This window comes from Phasianus colchicus, chromosome 1 (assembly GCF_987193195.1).
Source record: "Phasianus colchicus chromosome 1, bPhaCol1.hap1.1, whole genome shotgun sequence".
NCBI classification, from domain to species: Eukaryota; Metazoa; Chordata; class Aves; order Galliformes; family Phasianidae; genus Phasianus; species Phasianus colchicus.
In genome coordinates this window covers 100848607-100864794 of record NC_143436.1, presented here as the reverse complement: position 1 = coordinate 100864794, position 16188 = coordinate 100848607, and the positions used below count along the sequence as shown (strand labels likewise).

The 16188-nt window shown below is 40.5% G+C and overlaps 1 long non-coding RNA gene across 7 annotated transcripts in view; it reads right to left on the bottom strand.

The window, feature by feature from the left end:
- Positions 1–16188, bottom strand: part of LOC116241965 (uncharacterized) — a 343284-nt gene that overhangs the window by 147416 nt on the left and 179680 nt on the right. The gene's annotated exons all lie outside the window — the stretch shown is intronic.

The window sequence follows — 16188 nt, the reverse complement described above, 5'->3', positions numbered from 1 at the left end:
CCAAATTCCAAACAATGTATGGTTTAGGGGTATTGACAGTGGAAGACTGGTTTGAAGTAGGAGTTGTTATTGGCATTATGGCACATAAAACTTTCAGCAAAATTGCAGGGAAAGGTTTTCTTGGCAAAAGAAGGAAAAAAGAGTGTCTCTGAATATGCCTGCATGCAACAACAACAACAAAAAAGTCCACATCTAACAAAGACTAACAAACATTGTTTTAATGCTGAATCAAATTATGGGCATTTGTATCTTTCACAAATCTAAACATGTTAGTACATATTATTTTAATTCTTTTCTGCAAAACACTTTAGATCTGCTGATTTTAAATGTTTTCCATAAACCATAACTACAGCTGGCTGGATGTATATCAAGTGCACTCCATCATTTTTAATTGCCAGTATTAATGGTTTTTTTTTTTTTGAAAGAGCAGAAAGAAGAACAAGATCTTCCCTTCCCTTGCAAACAGCTTTGATTTTAAGCAAATCTCGATGTGCAGGTGGACTTGTCTCAGTCCATACCCTATCAAGCTTTAAAAACCTGTGAATGAAATTAAGATTTGTAATATTTAGGGAGCTACAAAGAATACAGCAGCTCAAGAGACAGCACTGGGAATGTAAGAAACCACAGACTTTGATTCTATACGACAGGCTGGATAGGAGTCAAAGCTGCCACATGGAGTGTGAAAAAATGCCACCCCGGTGTGAACAAAGGGTTTAAAATGCAGTCAAGAAGCGTGCAAGCTCAATGTCTAAGCTTTTCCTGTGAATTGTACTGCCACAACCTGCAGGATACCAAGTGGGCTGGGAAGAATAGCATGCCTTCGGAAGCTACAATGGAGTAGCAGTGGATGTCAGTGCGTTCAGGTCTCTATTGTTTTGGTTGTCGTGTTTATGCATCCTCGCAACGCGCTGCTTTACTCCAGCGAGAGAGTAAAGCACCAGGACCAAGGGTGTAAAATTCCCTGAGAAACTCAGGAGAGCAGCAAGTTGATAATCCACACTGGATATTGAGTTTACAGCCAGATGTAAGAATTTACTCACTACATCATTCATTTCGCTGGGGCCTGAACCGTAGCCTCACCCACAAAAAAAGCAGTCCAACAAAGGCTGCTCACAAACACCTCGATGGCCTTTTCTGAAATAATTGTTGCAATAATATAAACATTTGTTGGGGCTTATTCAAACAGAAAGAACGTTGTGACTTATTTCAGTCTACAGCTTCCCTCCTTCTACCACAACATAAATATATCGATCTGAACATTCAGTTGAAAAATACAGTCTTTTAGAAATAAACTACAAAAGTTTGCACTAGCAACACAAAAACGTATGGGTCATATGCTAGCACAGATGCTACACTAACAGTATTTATCAGTGAAGATACTGAAAGTCATACATATTCTATGTAGATAAGGAAGGAAGATGCATTTAAGGCACAAGCAAAAGAATAAGATGGAAGACAGCAAATCAATTTCACCAGAAAATATAAATAGCAGAAGTACCAGATTCTTTAAGAGAAAATGTAATACGGTTATTAGAAAAAAATAAAGATTAAAATCAAAGGCCCACAAAACCCAATAAACAGTAAATTTTCTAAGAATTAAAAAAACCTTCCGATTTGCTAGATTACATTTACATTTTTTATTAAGGATTAGGTCAGAAGCCACTGATTTTTAGTTTATGAATGCAGGTCAAGACAAGAACATTTTTCTATTTACTCTGTGTAACTCTGTATAGAAATCAATCTGTTACTTTCATTACAACCACACAATCAATTCCATTTAAAGTACAATGCAACAGCCAAGTCCAAGGACAATATGGATTGCTGAAAATCCTTCATATCGGCCACAGAATTTATTCAGTATGACTGAGATGGTTTTTCTTCTTATTAGTATGCAACAAGCTTTCACAAACTTTTCTGTTTTTTGTTCAGAGCACATAAAACAAAACAACAGAAAAGCATACACTAATCTACTGCTACTAGGACTGATGTGTAAGTATTGCTCTTCAGTAAATAATACAAATGCTCTGATAAAGAGCAATTTTGTGAACCAAAGTATCGAACTCACATAGTGCCATGATAATTTCTACAATTGTAATAAAACGGAACTACATGTGCTGGATAAACTGTATGACGTACATATATGCAGACATACATGATGAATGTAGATAAGGTGTTTAAGCAGCTTTCTTTAAAAGGATGTATTTGATCAACCTATGAATGTCTGTAGATGTGTGAATCTCATTTTCCTGTTCCCTGTAACGTTATTCCAAGAGTCGTAAGGGACACAAAGCCAAAGCACTTCAAAACAGCCAAATATTACCCATTTGCCACCCTGCACACTCGAAGCCTTCAGTCTGATGACTCAGAGACGTAATTTGGCCGCTTTTATAAAGGTATTGAATGCTCGTAACTACTGTTCTATTCCTATTTCAACACATCAAAATCAAATCACAATATCAGATGTTAAAGTTATTCAATTCCAAACTACACTTTTAATTATGGAAAAATTATACAGGTTTCTTTTGGAGGCTTTCTTTTGTTTTTAGTTCCAATTTATTTTTTTCATGTATCATGGTAAATGCAGCATTATAATATTACTTTTTCCTTCTTTCTGCCTGAAGCATAGGTCTGCCAAATGAATACTATAGTAAATTAACGGAATAGACTAGAAAATATTCTGTTCAGAGGTTTCTGCAGAATAAAGCTGCCTGCGGTTTTCAAGTAAAAACCTATCCTGAATATTCCCAGCATTTGTTCCATATTTGTTCTTCTATTGATCACTTTGTTCAACCCCATATCCCTCCTCCCCAACAACATAACACAGAAAGTGAAAAATGAATCCTGTAGTGCTGCTCCGGTGCAAGCAGCCAGATGCCTTCTAGCAGAACTGAGGCTGCACTCTGATGCCCCTGGTCTCTCCAGATTTGATCATCTGAGGTGGCACTGACACAAAATCTCTGTGTGTTTCTTAGGATTTCATCTCCATTTTCATCCAGTGTACATTTTTAAGTCAACCTTAAACTGTAGTGTCTACCGACCGGTAAAGCAATTAGCAGCATCCTCTCTTGGGAACAAGATGGTATGCACACATGCACATACATATGTGTACAGGTCCGTGTGTGTTCTCCTTGTTAGTGCAGCTGAGTCTCAAACTGGGAATCTCATGCACCAGTTAAACTGCCAGACTTCACTGTATGCATTCCAGTCAAGAGAAAATTGCACAGTGCCAGATTTCTTACTCACATGTAAATAGACAAAGGGGTTCCACAGCACTGACAGCAGAGAAACTGTTCTGACAGACTCGCATTTATCTCCACTGCAAGCCTTAAATAAGCATACATAAACATCTTTTTCCTCTTGTTCAGCTGTGTTTACTTGCCACTGCTTCCCTCCCTGGCTTCCACGAGCTCATTTTTCCCCACCTCCTGAACCTGTTTATTTTCTCTCCTGCCTGTCTGCCAGCAGCGGCATGGAAGGATCCCCCAAAAGCTGCAGCCCAGTCCCAGGGCATCCTGAGTGTGTGAGCGGGGCATGTGAGTGATCTGGTTAAGACCATGCTGGCAGGCAGGGTGACTTGGCCTTTGGGGACATGTAGCTGGGCCGTCTGCAAGGGCTACATTAAGCACCAGGCATAATATCTGCAGAGGAGATAGCAGGGCTGCTGTCAAGAGAAGAATATTCTTCACACTGAAAGGTGGGTGCTGCAGGGGTCACCTGCTCACGTGGAGTTGAGCTCCAAGTTGTCAGTAGCTCTGGCCTGGGGAGGCACAGCACCAATTTCCCCAGCAGCCGGATCCCACGGGCTATTTTGGGACCGATCTGCGAAGTGGGCCCTGGAGAGATGGTTCAAGACTATTTGAAATGCTGCAGAGCAGCTTCATAACCAATCTCAGTGCCCACAGACAAGTGGTGCATGAGAGCCACGCTCACCCCTGCATGAATTTTGGTTGAAGCAAGGAAGCTAAAACATGCAATGCCAATACAGTTAAACTATATACCAGGAAAGCCCACCTTTTAGAGGAAAAAGGGTACCTTTTCTCATAGGAGGAAAACATAATGCCTCTCTGTATATTTAGCAGTAAACAACTCCATATTTCCCTGGCTTTATGGTGTAAGTTAAGAAGCCTGACTTTCCCTGGCACACCAGATCAGACCTTCAGAACCAGCTCCTCCCTCAGCACCCAGGAGGACAAGGAGATATATCCTATGGCAGTGCCTCCCGCTATCTCCCAAAGCCAGCTAATCTGCACCAGCCTAGCAGGCCAGTCAAGGTGACAAAGAGCAAGTAGACAAAAGGCAGAGAAACACGGACAGAGAACAAAGGCTGACAGACAGGCCCCATGGCAGGAGCATCCCATCCAGCAGCTGCTGCACAGTGCTTGCCTGTGGAAGATCTGGCAGTGTGATACCAGCTAACAACACAGCCTCTGTAGTCTTGGAGAGTCTGAAGCCCCCAGGAGCTTGGGTGCTGCTTCCTTGTCCCTTGCCTGGCTCCTGGAAAAGACACTTGGAACAATCGATTGGGAAAAGTACCAGGACAGGAATACAGCACAAGCCTGCTTCCTGCTAGAGTCCTTGCTGAGCCTTTATATAGGGTAGTAAAGACAATTCCACTTTCATCACGTGGAAGTGCTGGAGGTCATTGCTGGTACAAGGGGCAAAACTCTGATTTCTCATCACAAAATGTTCAACTCACATTGCTTCACAAAAGCAGCACTGGTGCAAGAGCACACCACAACCTTTAACCATTCTGTGACTTGGAGACCGTGTGTAACATGAGAGCATTCTCTGCTTAGACAGAACTTTTCACTGCCTTCCTTAATTTGTAAATCGCCTTCTGTGGGTTTATTTTAGTACCTTGATTCTATTTGAACATAGCTTATTATGATTTAATTTCCTCCCTTCTTTTTTTTTTTTTTAAACAGAGGATGGAAAAGAAAAATAAATCTCATATGCTCTCAGCATATAACAGTTGATATAATAGACCGAAATGGCTCCTTCTAATCACTTGGGGATTTTTAAGTGCATTTTATTGACATGATAAGCCATTATGAGTCCTTCAGACTTGTTATGGTTTATCATATCAAGGCTTATGGTTTTAAGTAATATTCCTAATAAGCATTCACAGCATCCACTCCAACAGCTTCTTTAATCTCAATTAAATACCATTAAAGATATATATGGTACCTATGTATAAGTGGCACTAAAGCAGTATTTATATGCACTAGTAACAAAATAATGTCAGATTGACTCAATTGGCTTCCATCTCATCCCATACCCAGGAGTCATATTACGAAACACAAATTCATATGCAAACGTAACATAATTCAGTGGAATTATGGAGAGGAAAAGCTTCTAGTTGTGGCATTTTTTTGCTAGGGCTTCTTTCTTTCTTTTTTTTTTTTTTTAAGTTAATCACTAAAATGAGATCCTTTCTGTCAACCCCCAGAAGCTGTCAGAGCAGAACCTTTTGATATATCCCAGCAAAACAGAGATTATCCCTGGTGTCTAGGACAACATTTTTTCTCAAAAAAGAAATAAAACAGACTGACAAAGGTCATCAGGGACGGCAGAACTTTGAAAGCACAGCACACAACTGTACTATCATCCCAAATAGCCACGCAATGCACCTATGTCTTCCCCAACCTGGACCACAGATTTATAGTCTGCCCCTTTGTACTTCATACTACTCTGTGTTCCTGTCTCATCCTTCTTTCATCTTCACATTCTGGCCTCTACACAGACATGAGTCTCCTGCCCTTGAAAGAAAAAAGTGGGAAGCAGCAAAAGAGACTGTGTCTAGGCAGAGGAGAAGCAGACAAAATGAGTCAGGCTGCCAGACTGCCAAGACCTTCTTAGAACAAATGACAAAAAGACTTGCACTAAGAGTAGCAGAAGAGAGCTATTAGAAGGTTAAAACACACCCAGAACCTAAATATTATGAATTTATGGCAATTGGTGCAACTCTGAAGTGAGAAAGGTGCTGCTGACAGGCTATTATAGAGGCCAAACTGGGGCAGAGGACAAAGAAAGGTCTCTCAAAACATGGTATGAAAAAGGAGCAGGCATTGAAATTGGTATAGGTGCAGATTTTAAAACATCCAAATTTACAGTGGGTTGCCAGTGGCCCATGTTACCATCTGGTGGTCTCCAACAAAGCCTAAGAACAAAAACAAAAGGGTACAAAAACGTCCTGTGCAAGCCAAACCCAGAAGAAACTGGGGAGTGGCCACCTCTCACAGAGGTGGGATGGTACTGATCAGCATCCTGCCTCTTCAAGTAGAAGCACTTGGCACACTTGCCTATAAGGAATAAATATATATATATACATATACATAAAAGATTAAGGGTATGTTTGTCCTGAACTAGTTATACCACCAGCTGAAACAAAGATGTTCAAGTTGCAAAACTCAAGGATGTAAATCCAAATTGTGGTTATGGTCAGAAAGCAACCCAGTCCACAAATTACTTCATGAAAAAGAGCTGCTAAAACTGAACTAAGCTTTTTGCTGTTGTCAGAGGTTAGCCCACTGCTGAGACAGCCTTCAGAGCACTGCTGCACTTCTGCTATAATGGATTTTAAGTTTATGATGCACTCTCAAAATCATTTCAGTAAAACCGAAGACTATCAAATGATTTCATAATCAATTAACACTACAGCTTAATTCCCAGTATGCTACATCCTTCAGTGCTGCTTTGCCACATAATTGATGTCTAATTTGCAATACCATACAAACGGGCCTTGTTTATTCTCATTCCATTATCAGTAACTAACTCATTATTCTAATGCACTCTGAGGTATTTTAAAAATAAATGTGAAAGCAAGTTCCATTCTGTTCTACATCCATTAGTTATCCTTCCAAGTTAGAAGCCATTTTCAAATCATCGTAGTATTTTCTCCTTAGTAACTACTTTGCAGAACAATATAGTCCTTGTTTTAGGAAAGCTTGTTGAGAACACAACAAAGAACACCTCTTCAGGCTGCAAGACTGATAAATACTAGTCCTCAAAAAAGAAAGTGAATGATAATCATTTTATAACATCCTACTTTATTTTGATGGCTGGAGTCATCACAAAGAATCACAGAATCACAGAATGGCCAGGGTTGGAAGGGACCTCAAGGATCATGAATCTCCAACTCCCCTGCCACACGCAGGACCATCAACCTCCCCGTTTAATACTAGACCAGGCTGCCCAGGGCCCCATCCAATCTGGCCTTGAACACCACCAGGGATGGATGGGGCATCCACAACCTCTCTGGGCAGCCTGTTCCAGCACCTCACCACTCTCACAGTAAAGAATTTCCCCCTAACATCCAGCCTAAATCTTCCCTCCCTCAACTTAAAATCATTTCCCCTTGTCCTGCTATTATCTACCCTTTTGAAGAGTTGACTTCCCTCCTGCTTATAGGCTCCCTTTAGGTACTGAAAGGCTGCAATGATGTCACCCCGCAGCCTTCTTTTCTCCAGGCTGAACAAGCCCAGGTCCCTCAGCCCATCTTCATAGGGGAGGTGCTCCAGTCCCCTGATCATCTTTGTGGCCCTCCTCTGGACCCTCTCCAACAGCTCCTTGTCTCGGGGCTCCACACTTGGACACAATACTCCAGATGGGGCAGCAGAGTAGAGGGGAACAATCACCTCCCTGTCCCTGCTGGCCACCCCTCTTTTGATGGACCCCAGAATACCATTTTCTTTCCAAGCTGCAAGAGCACACTTCTGACTCATGTTAAGTTTTTCATCCACCAGGACCCCCAGGTCTTTCTCTGCAGGGCTGCTCTCAAGGACCGCTCCTTCCAGTCTGTATGGATGCCTGGGATTCCTCTGGCCCAAGTGCAAAACCTTGCACTTTGCTGTGTTGAACCTCATTAGGTTCACCTAGGCCCATCTTTCAAGTCTATTGAGGTCCCTCTGAATGGCATCCCTTCCTTCCACCATGTTAACCGCACCACTCAGTTTGGTGTCATCACCAAACTTGCTGAGGGTGCACTCGATTCCGTCATCGATGTCATTGATAAAGATGTTAAAGAGCACCGGTCCCAAGACAGACCCCTGGGGGACGCTGCTCGTTACCAGCCTCCTCCTGGACATAGAACCATTAATCACCACCCTCTGTCTGTGGCATTTCAACCAATTTCTTATCCATCAAGTGGTCCACCCATCAAATCCACATCCTTCCAATTTGGAGGTAAGGATGTGGTGGGGACCATGTCAAAGGCCTTGCTCAAGTCCAGGTAAATGACATCGGTCGCCTTCCCCTTGTCCACTGATGCCATCACTCCATTATAGAAGGCCACCAGACTGGTCAAGCATGACCTTCCTCTGGTGAAGCCGTGCTGGCTGTCTCGGATCACACGTTCATTCCTCATGTGATCAAGCATGTCATCCAGGAGGATCTGTTCCATGATCTTCCCAGGTACAAAGGTGAGACTCACTGGGTCACTGTAGTTCCCTGGGTCCTCCTTGTTCCCTTTCTTGTAAATGGGAGTGAAGTGACCCTTCCTCCAGACATCCAGGACCTCACCTGATAGCCATGACTTTTCAAATATGATGGAGAGCGGCCAGGCAACCACCTTGGCCATCTCTTTCAGAACCCTGGGATGCATGCCATCTGGCCCCATAGAATTGTACACATTTAGTCTCATGAGGCTGTCTTGGACTTGCTCTGCTCTTACAGTGGTGGGGGGTTTACCGCTCCAGTCCCTACCTAGATGTTAAGGGATGCAGGGCTCAGCGACTGAAGAAGAACTTGAAGAAGCCACAAATGTCTTCAGTAGGAGGAATTACCTGCTCTGCTCTGTACCCTATCCAAACCATGAAAAGTGTACCTCCTTGGTAAGGACCCATTTCTGTTTAGCTGCAAAGTCATGGACACCCAAATACCACCACTGCCAAGATATTAAAGCCCATTTTACTTCTGCATTTGATGAAAAGTCAGGTAAAACATGTCAGTGGTTAATGGCTTAGGTAAAGCAGGTAACAATTGATCAAAGAACTACAAATTCCTCTGCTGCTACCTACAGAAACAACTGGAGCCAGAATTATTGAAAAAAATTTACTGCCCACTTAAAGTCAGAAAAGATATGCTTTTGAGTCTCTCAAAAGGAGCAGCTGTAGAGCAGTATCTGATTACATACTTCTACATCCACTCAGTCAACTCCGAGTCCAAACTGAAACCCACAAAGATAATGTCACTTGCTAGAATCCTGGGATGTTGAACTACTCTCTTCTCTATTCGTGTGCTATTTTTGTAGACTGTAAAACACAGTACTGTGTAGTTATTATCCATGTTATACTCTGTCTACTTTCTGGTATTATTTGATTTCATAAACATACAGTAATGTTTTTTACTATATACAGACATTACAAAATTCCATGCAAGGAGATTTTTTGAGGAAATGAATTACTAATATTTATGTGATCAATGAAATTCATTGATAAGGTATTGCATTCCTAGACCACAAATATTACATGACATTAAATCATGACAATCTAGAAAATCCCTACTCACACCTTTCTTTATTTACTTACTTTCTGCAAGAACTGTTTCATACAAAAAATTAATCAAGAAAAGAGAAAGAATCTACAAAAGAAACAATAATTAAGGATTTCAAATTTAAATTTCCCTTCACTGGACAGGGTGACAGAGCTCTGATATCCATGTTTCTCCCAGCATCTGATGATATCTATATCTGCACTCATTCCAGGATCAACCTTTCAGAAGCAGCCATTAATTTTATTCCATCATTATATATATACAACTCCAAACTCCATTCTTCCCAAGGACTAGAATAAACAGCTTTTAAGTCTGATTGCTAAGGTTGATCATTCTGTAGGAGATTTTTCATTCCGCCATTTTACATCTGAATATAACTTGTTCAGGGTTTTACAGCTTGACAGTACATCAGGTTGCTTGTTGTGTGTTGCTTTATATTTTTAGCACAGCCAAGCAGAAAAGTAGGAAAAGTAAAACATCATTGAGTTCTTTTTTTTTTTTTCCTATAAAACTAGCAAGAACAACATTTCACTGTGGAATGATGATACCACTCATGAAGACAAAATTTTCAAAATATAGATTGAATTTGAAGCACAGAAGCAGATTAGGAAGTGTATACCAAAGCACACTGCAAATCAGAGAAGAAAGATGCCAGTTTACGGATAAGCCACCAAGGAGGCCGTGACAGAAACCAGGCCAGAGTGGCATAACATTGCATTAAAAAATAAAAATAAAAAATCTCTCTCTAACCTCCTCCACAGAGAAGCCCACAGCCACTGGCTAAACATCTCTTTCCTGACAGCAGCCAGGAAACAGCTGTAGTTTACTTCCAGCACTTATCCACAGCTCCTACTCACAGACAATAAATAGTCTTTAGTTTCAACAGGACTTGGTGAGGCTGGAGCTGACCTTTGACCGGCAGTATATTCTCTGTCCTCCAAAATGGCAAATATACAGCAACATGCAGTCTGGCTGAACCATTCCTGCTCCTGTTCGTCTTCTAATGGGAAAGTTATACTGTTGGAAAAGTGAAATGTAGTCCCATTAAGCAACACCCATTAAGGTGTTTGTGTCATAAAAGAAACAGAACTTCATGACTATTTTGGGCACTTCTCCATCATTATGTAATGTTATTCTTCTACTCAGAGTTAACTTGTGTCCCTATGGGTTTGATGTTACACAATTTAAGAGAAGACAGCATGGCAAGGGAGATGATGTACACTTCCCTCAAGAACATCATGCAACACTCTGTTGAAAACAGTTATGACTGGAAAAAGACAATTAAAAGTTCTCTTGTCTGGAAGAAAATTAAAGGAATATTTGGTCTTTTTCCAAAAGGGAAGGGATGCCTTCATCTCTTTGTCTCATCAAAGAACAAACAAGATGTTCTCTGGTCAGAGAAAGACAGAGCGAAATTTTAATTTTTACTGTGCTTTTGTTTTTGTTAGTCTTTGGGATACCTCTACAAGTGATTTCAAAATATACAATCACCAGTCAGATACTCTCCAACTCCTTGTTCACTAACCCTTGGAGCACAGTGTAGAAATACATAATAGTCACTGAGATTCAGAAACCCTACATAAAAACTAAAACAGAAGTGCAATTCTGTGTCTATTACAATCAGTAATGGAACCAGTGCTCCTTATCATCTTCATAAGGAAGAAATGTTATACAGTGAGTGTGGGTGAGGCACTGGCATAGGTTGCCCAGAGATGTGGATGCCCCATTCAAAGGCAGACTGGATAGGGTTCTGAGCAACCTGATGTAGCTGTGGATGTCTATGTTCACTTCAGGGAGGTTGGACTAGATGATCTTTAAGGTCCCTTCCAACTCAAACGATTTTATGATTCTACAATTCCCTTTTGCCACATGCTTGGAGTGGCATCTTACAGAACTGGTAAGTTGATCACTGCTATGTTTCCTAATATCACAGTCCATGTCTGCAATGTTAACATGACTTCCTCCACAATCCCTCTCTATTTTTCAACTATCTGCCATTACAAGAATGACTTTTTTAAACTGAACAAACAGAATCATACGAAAAGTTCTGTTCAACTATTCCAGTGCAGAAATAGACTATACAGAGAAGAGGAGGTCTTTATTTGTGTTACGGTAAGTTATCACAACAGTAATCTTGACTTTACTTCAGAAGACTTAGTAATCATCACTACCACATCTAATCATTATTGTGACTAAATTCATAATGAGTTCTGCTCTTTTTTATTGATGCTTTCATAGATGAAACTCAGTTGACTCTTTCCTGGCATATGCTTCTTTTTATATCAACCACATGACATTTGCTGACAACCAGAATTAGTAGTTGAGTTAAATACAGATCTTCAGTTGGAAAGAAAATAAAAGCATCGATGCTTCAGTTGGAAAAGATGTCTATGAAAGACTGTTTTCTCATTAAAGAAGAACTTATAATACTGATCAAGGTTATGCTGTTAGTTTTAGTTTGTTTAATAAAATTATTATACAAGTAGAAGAAAAGTAATGTTCCTCTTTTCAAAGCAGAGATTGAATGAATGATCACCATATTCTGGAACCAAACATCTCCAAAATTCAAGCAGACCACTTGTCTATCTTTCACACTAAACAAGCCCTTAATGACCAAGCAGTGGGAAAATACTTTATACACTGATGTCATAGATGATAATTTCACATGGGAAAAATGTGATTGTTTACTAATCCACCTACAGTTAAATATCAAGAAGTAGTAAAAGATAGGAATTTCAGAAGCAAAAAAATAACGTCAAAAGAAAAAGTCATTATTTTTAATCAATACCTTTTTATACAGAAAAATCATTATTTTCAACCCTAATTTTGCTCAACAGTTCCTAGATTACTGGCAACTTCTTGCTGTAGTTGTTATCATCAAGAATGTAACTAGTTCCGTTATTGAGGGACATTTTCTTATTACTTTTTCTTTTTTTTTTTTTTTTTTTGTTAAAAGCTCAAAGTCATTGTTTGTCTTACATATTTAATACTGTTTCTCCATAAGCACTTGAAAGGAGAAAAAATCCCTGCTCATAAATTAAACACTGAACCCTAAGTCTTCAGACCAGACCAGAATATGACAAGATTTAATATACTTTAGGGTTCTTTCCTCCTAGATTTGTATACATAATGTTGGTTATAATTTTGCAGATCCCTTTTAACTCTGTGGTGCTGTTAACAGAACTGCAGCTGCTCTTTATTTATTTTTATCTCTCTTTCCCCCTGCCCTCCCCTCTCTCACCCCTCACACACACACACTTATACAGGCTGTCTGGCTCATTTTCAAGCTATTGAAATATTTCAATTCTAAAAACAGTACAATAGGCCATAACCACTTATGTGCTTAGGAAACTCTTCCGCTCTCCCTTCTCTTCTCCACCTTCTGTGAATTACTGAAATGTAGAAACAAAACCCAAAATTCAAATGGATATCCTAAACCAGCAAATTTGTCATTCTCTTCTAAGATTAAAATACTTCACAAACAACCTTCGGGTTACTTCTTCTGGCGCTATGAAACGTAGACATCTTAAAAGGGTGAACTCAAAGCTGTCTAGCTAAATTTTTACAAACTTAAGGCCTGTTCAGCAAAAGAATTAGATGCAGGGGAGTTTTTTGAATCCTAATAATGTATAGTTAAATGGACAAGAAAGAAAGTTCAGGATTGCACAGAGACAAAATAGAAAGCAAACACCTAGAATGGAAAAGTCTTTTGATTTGTCATTGCTGGTCCTGTTGTCAGCAGGACATGGTATAGTATACCACAGTTATTTCTATTTTATTTATCACCTACAAAAGAACATATATAAGAAGATATGTAGTTTTCTCCTACAGATTTCCACCATTATGAGTTAAACAAGGGAATGTATAGAGCTTATTGCAGAGAGCAGAATTTTGAGACTGGTTGGTTTTCTTTATCCTAATATCTTACTGATACCTATTGAGATCTCCAGATATACTTAAAAGTACCATTAAAAAAAAAAAAAAAAATCCAGAACAATTATTGCTCAACTTTTACATTAGTTGTAAACTTTTCACATGACCACAGAAAGGCCCCTAAATCTCCTCCTTCAGAGTCACATTATTTTAAAAAATTTTCTGCCACAAATCTTCTCCACCTGAGTGGCAAATGCAGAATGATTAAGTTTGGAAAAGACCACTAATTTGGCCTCTTCTGCCAGGTAACAAACAGGACTCAAGGAAATAGCCACAAGTTGTACCATAGGAGATTTAGATCAGACATAAGGAAAAACTTTTTCTCTCAGAGAGTGGTCAGGCAGTGGAATGGCCTGCCCAGGGAGGTGGTGGAGTTGCCATCCCTGGCAGTGTTCAAGAGGCATCTGGATGAGGAGCTACAAGATATGGTTTACAGGCTCCTGGTAGCAATGGTGATGGGAGGACGGTTGGACTAGATGATCTTATCGGTCGTTTCCAACCTTGTGATTCTATTATTCTATGATTCTATGAAATGGAGCAGCATGGAAAACTTTCTCATTAGAGAATGTTGCACAAGCCATAGTGGCTTTGCTTCAACAAATCATGATGCAACAAACAATCATTAAACAAAAACAACACAACTTTTTGGGGGATAGGAATGTAAGAAAAGCTCACCTCGCTGTCTTTTATTAAAGGCTATTTCCAAAGGTACTGGAAATAGAGCAAGTATTCAAGCTGCATACACTCTGAATATCTAAGAACCTAAGCACATAAGGGAGTGAGGATTTAAATAGCTGTGATGCACCTCAGCAGCCTCCCAGCACTAGACCAGCCCACACATCAGAGAAGCTCAAGCAATAACTCCAGCAGTCTTCAGTGTCTAGGTGAGAAAGCAGAGATGCCTGGAAGTGCTTAAAGCCCTCCTGCCTTGGCTCAAGCCTTTGTCATGTGATTACTTTTCTGGAGTCCTCAGAAGATAATATTTGGATGCTGCTGAGAACTTCTGCCCAAAGAAAAGAAATTTCATTGAATTAAAATCTCATTTCCCACCTCGCATCTGAAATTCAGTAACTGAAAATTCAAATCCCAACTGACATTGGCTTTTCAGGCTCCCAGTCTGACTGAAGTCCACAGCTCCTGTGGGCTCTACAGAACACACAGCAACCCACGTCCAACCTGAAACATGCAAAGATCACAGGCATTAAGAATACTTCTCTGAACATGGATGAATAACAGGGTTAGAAATGTGCTCTTTGGTTTAGAAAAACAGAGGTATCCAGAGCCTCATCCTCTTTAAAATGTAACTTAAAGCTTAATTACCTTAAAATTTTAAAATCTTGAAACTCATTTAGCTCTCGGAGTAATTAATACCTCCCACAGCTTTAACAGGCAGGTGCAAGGAAAACACGATCCTAAATATCAAAGCTCCAGGGTTTAGCTGATGTGTGGCTGCCAGGGCCCCTGTGCTCCCCTCTGCCACCCAACCCAAGCACAGGGACAGGGAAGTGGGAGAGGTGGCCAAATAGTGAGGGATGCTGCACCCTGCCAGCCAGTAGCACCAGCCTCACACAGTGCCTGGGCCACAGCTGCTGGTCTGTGAAAACCATGCTTCCCAGAGGCTCGTCGAACCAGCTGGTAGGAATCTATTTGTTTTGCTCAGATTTTGGGGGGTTTTGGTTTTGTTTCTCTGTGACGGTTGTAATGGCCAATGCACATCTGTGAAGTATTCTGTTTCTGGCCAGTTGGCTACTTCCCCCATAACCCCACTTCAGTAGAAAATCCTCAGCCTGCTCTGGACATTGCCTTTTGAGCTGCGGCCCCTTCCTCTCACAGGAGTGCAGGCATTCAGCCCTGCCACCCCCAATACCTAGTGCAGGAAGGAAATGAGGAGGTGATACTGCCCAGGTTTTTCTCCAGACATACTAACTGCGGGGGCTGCAGCAGGTGCCATGACATAGGAGGCTTCTGGAAGTGGCCAGTGTGCCTCCTTTATATTTTATGCAAAAAGCCCTGAGTTTGATTGAAAGTAATTTATTCGTTCTGAAATGATCAGAGTGAAGACTGGGCAAAAGGCTCAACTGTGAACTGATGCAGTTCTACGTAAGCCTATGGAGCCAGAGCCAGCAATTTTGTGTTCCATTTACAAAACTGCTCAGTGATTTTTTTTTATTTTATTTTATTTTTTTTCCATATTAAAGTAAACAACAGATTGAAATAAATAATTCTTATCTTCAGATGTCTATCTGGAATTACTGCCCTACAGCACGGAGATTACTTTCTTAGGAAAATAAGACCTTTTGTTTCTTCAGCCCTTTCTGTGTACTAAATTCAAGAGAATCAAGTGTTTATTCATAAATCATAGAGAAGAGCTGAACCAAAAACTTTCTAGGTCGCTCCAAAAGTAATGCCTCCAATTTATTTCTGTGGAAATCACAACAGACATGAAGAGCACAATATCACTATTTGATAGAGCAAATTCTCAGCTACGAAACACTGTTCTTTAGCACAGTTCCCACCATTAGCTATATGTTTTTGCCAGCAATGAACAAGAGCCTACATGCCACTCCTATAAAAATCTGCACCATCAGAGGTGATCTACTGCTTCACAGCTGCTATTACAGCATAATTGCTAGGAAAATGTTGCCCACACAGTCCAACTTTCACTGTGCTCACATCCACTCTTTAATCTCCATCAACATTCAGCAAGCATCGCTGAATGTCAAAGGGTGTCATTTTTTTCTGCATGGCAGAATTCAGTGACAC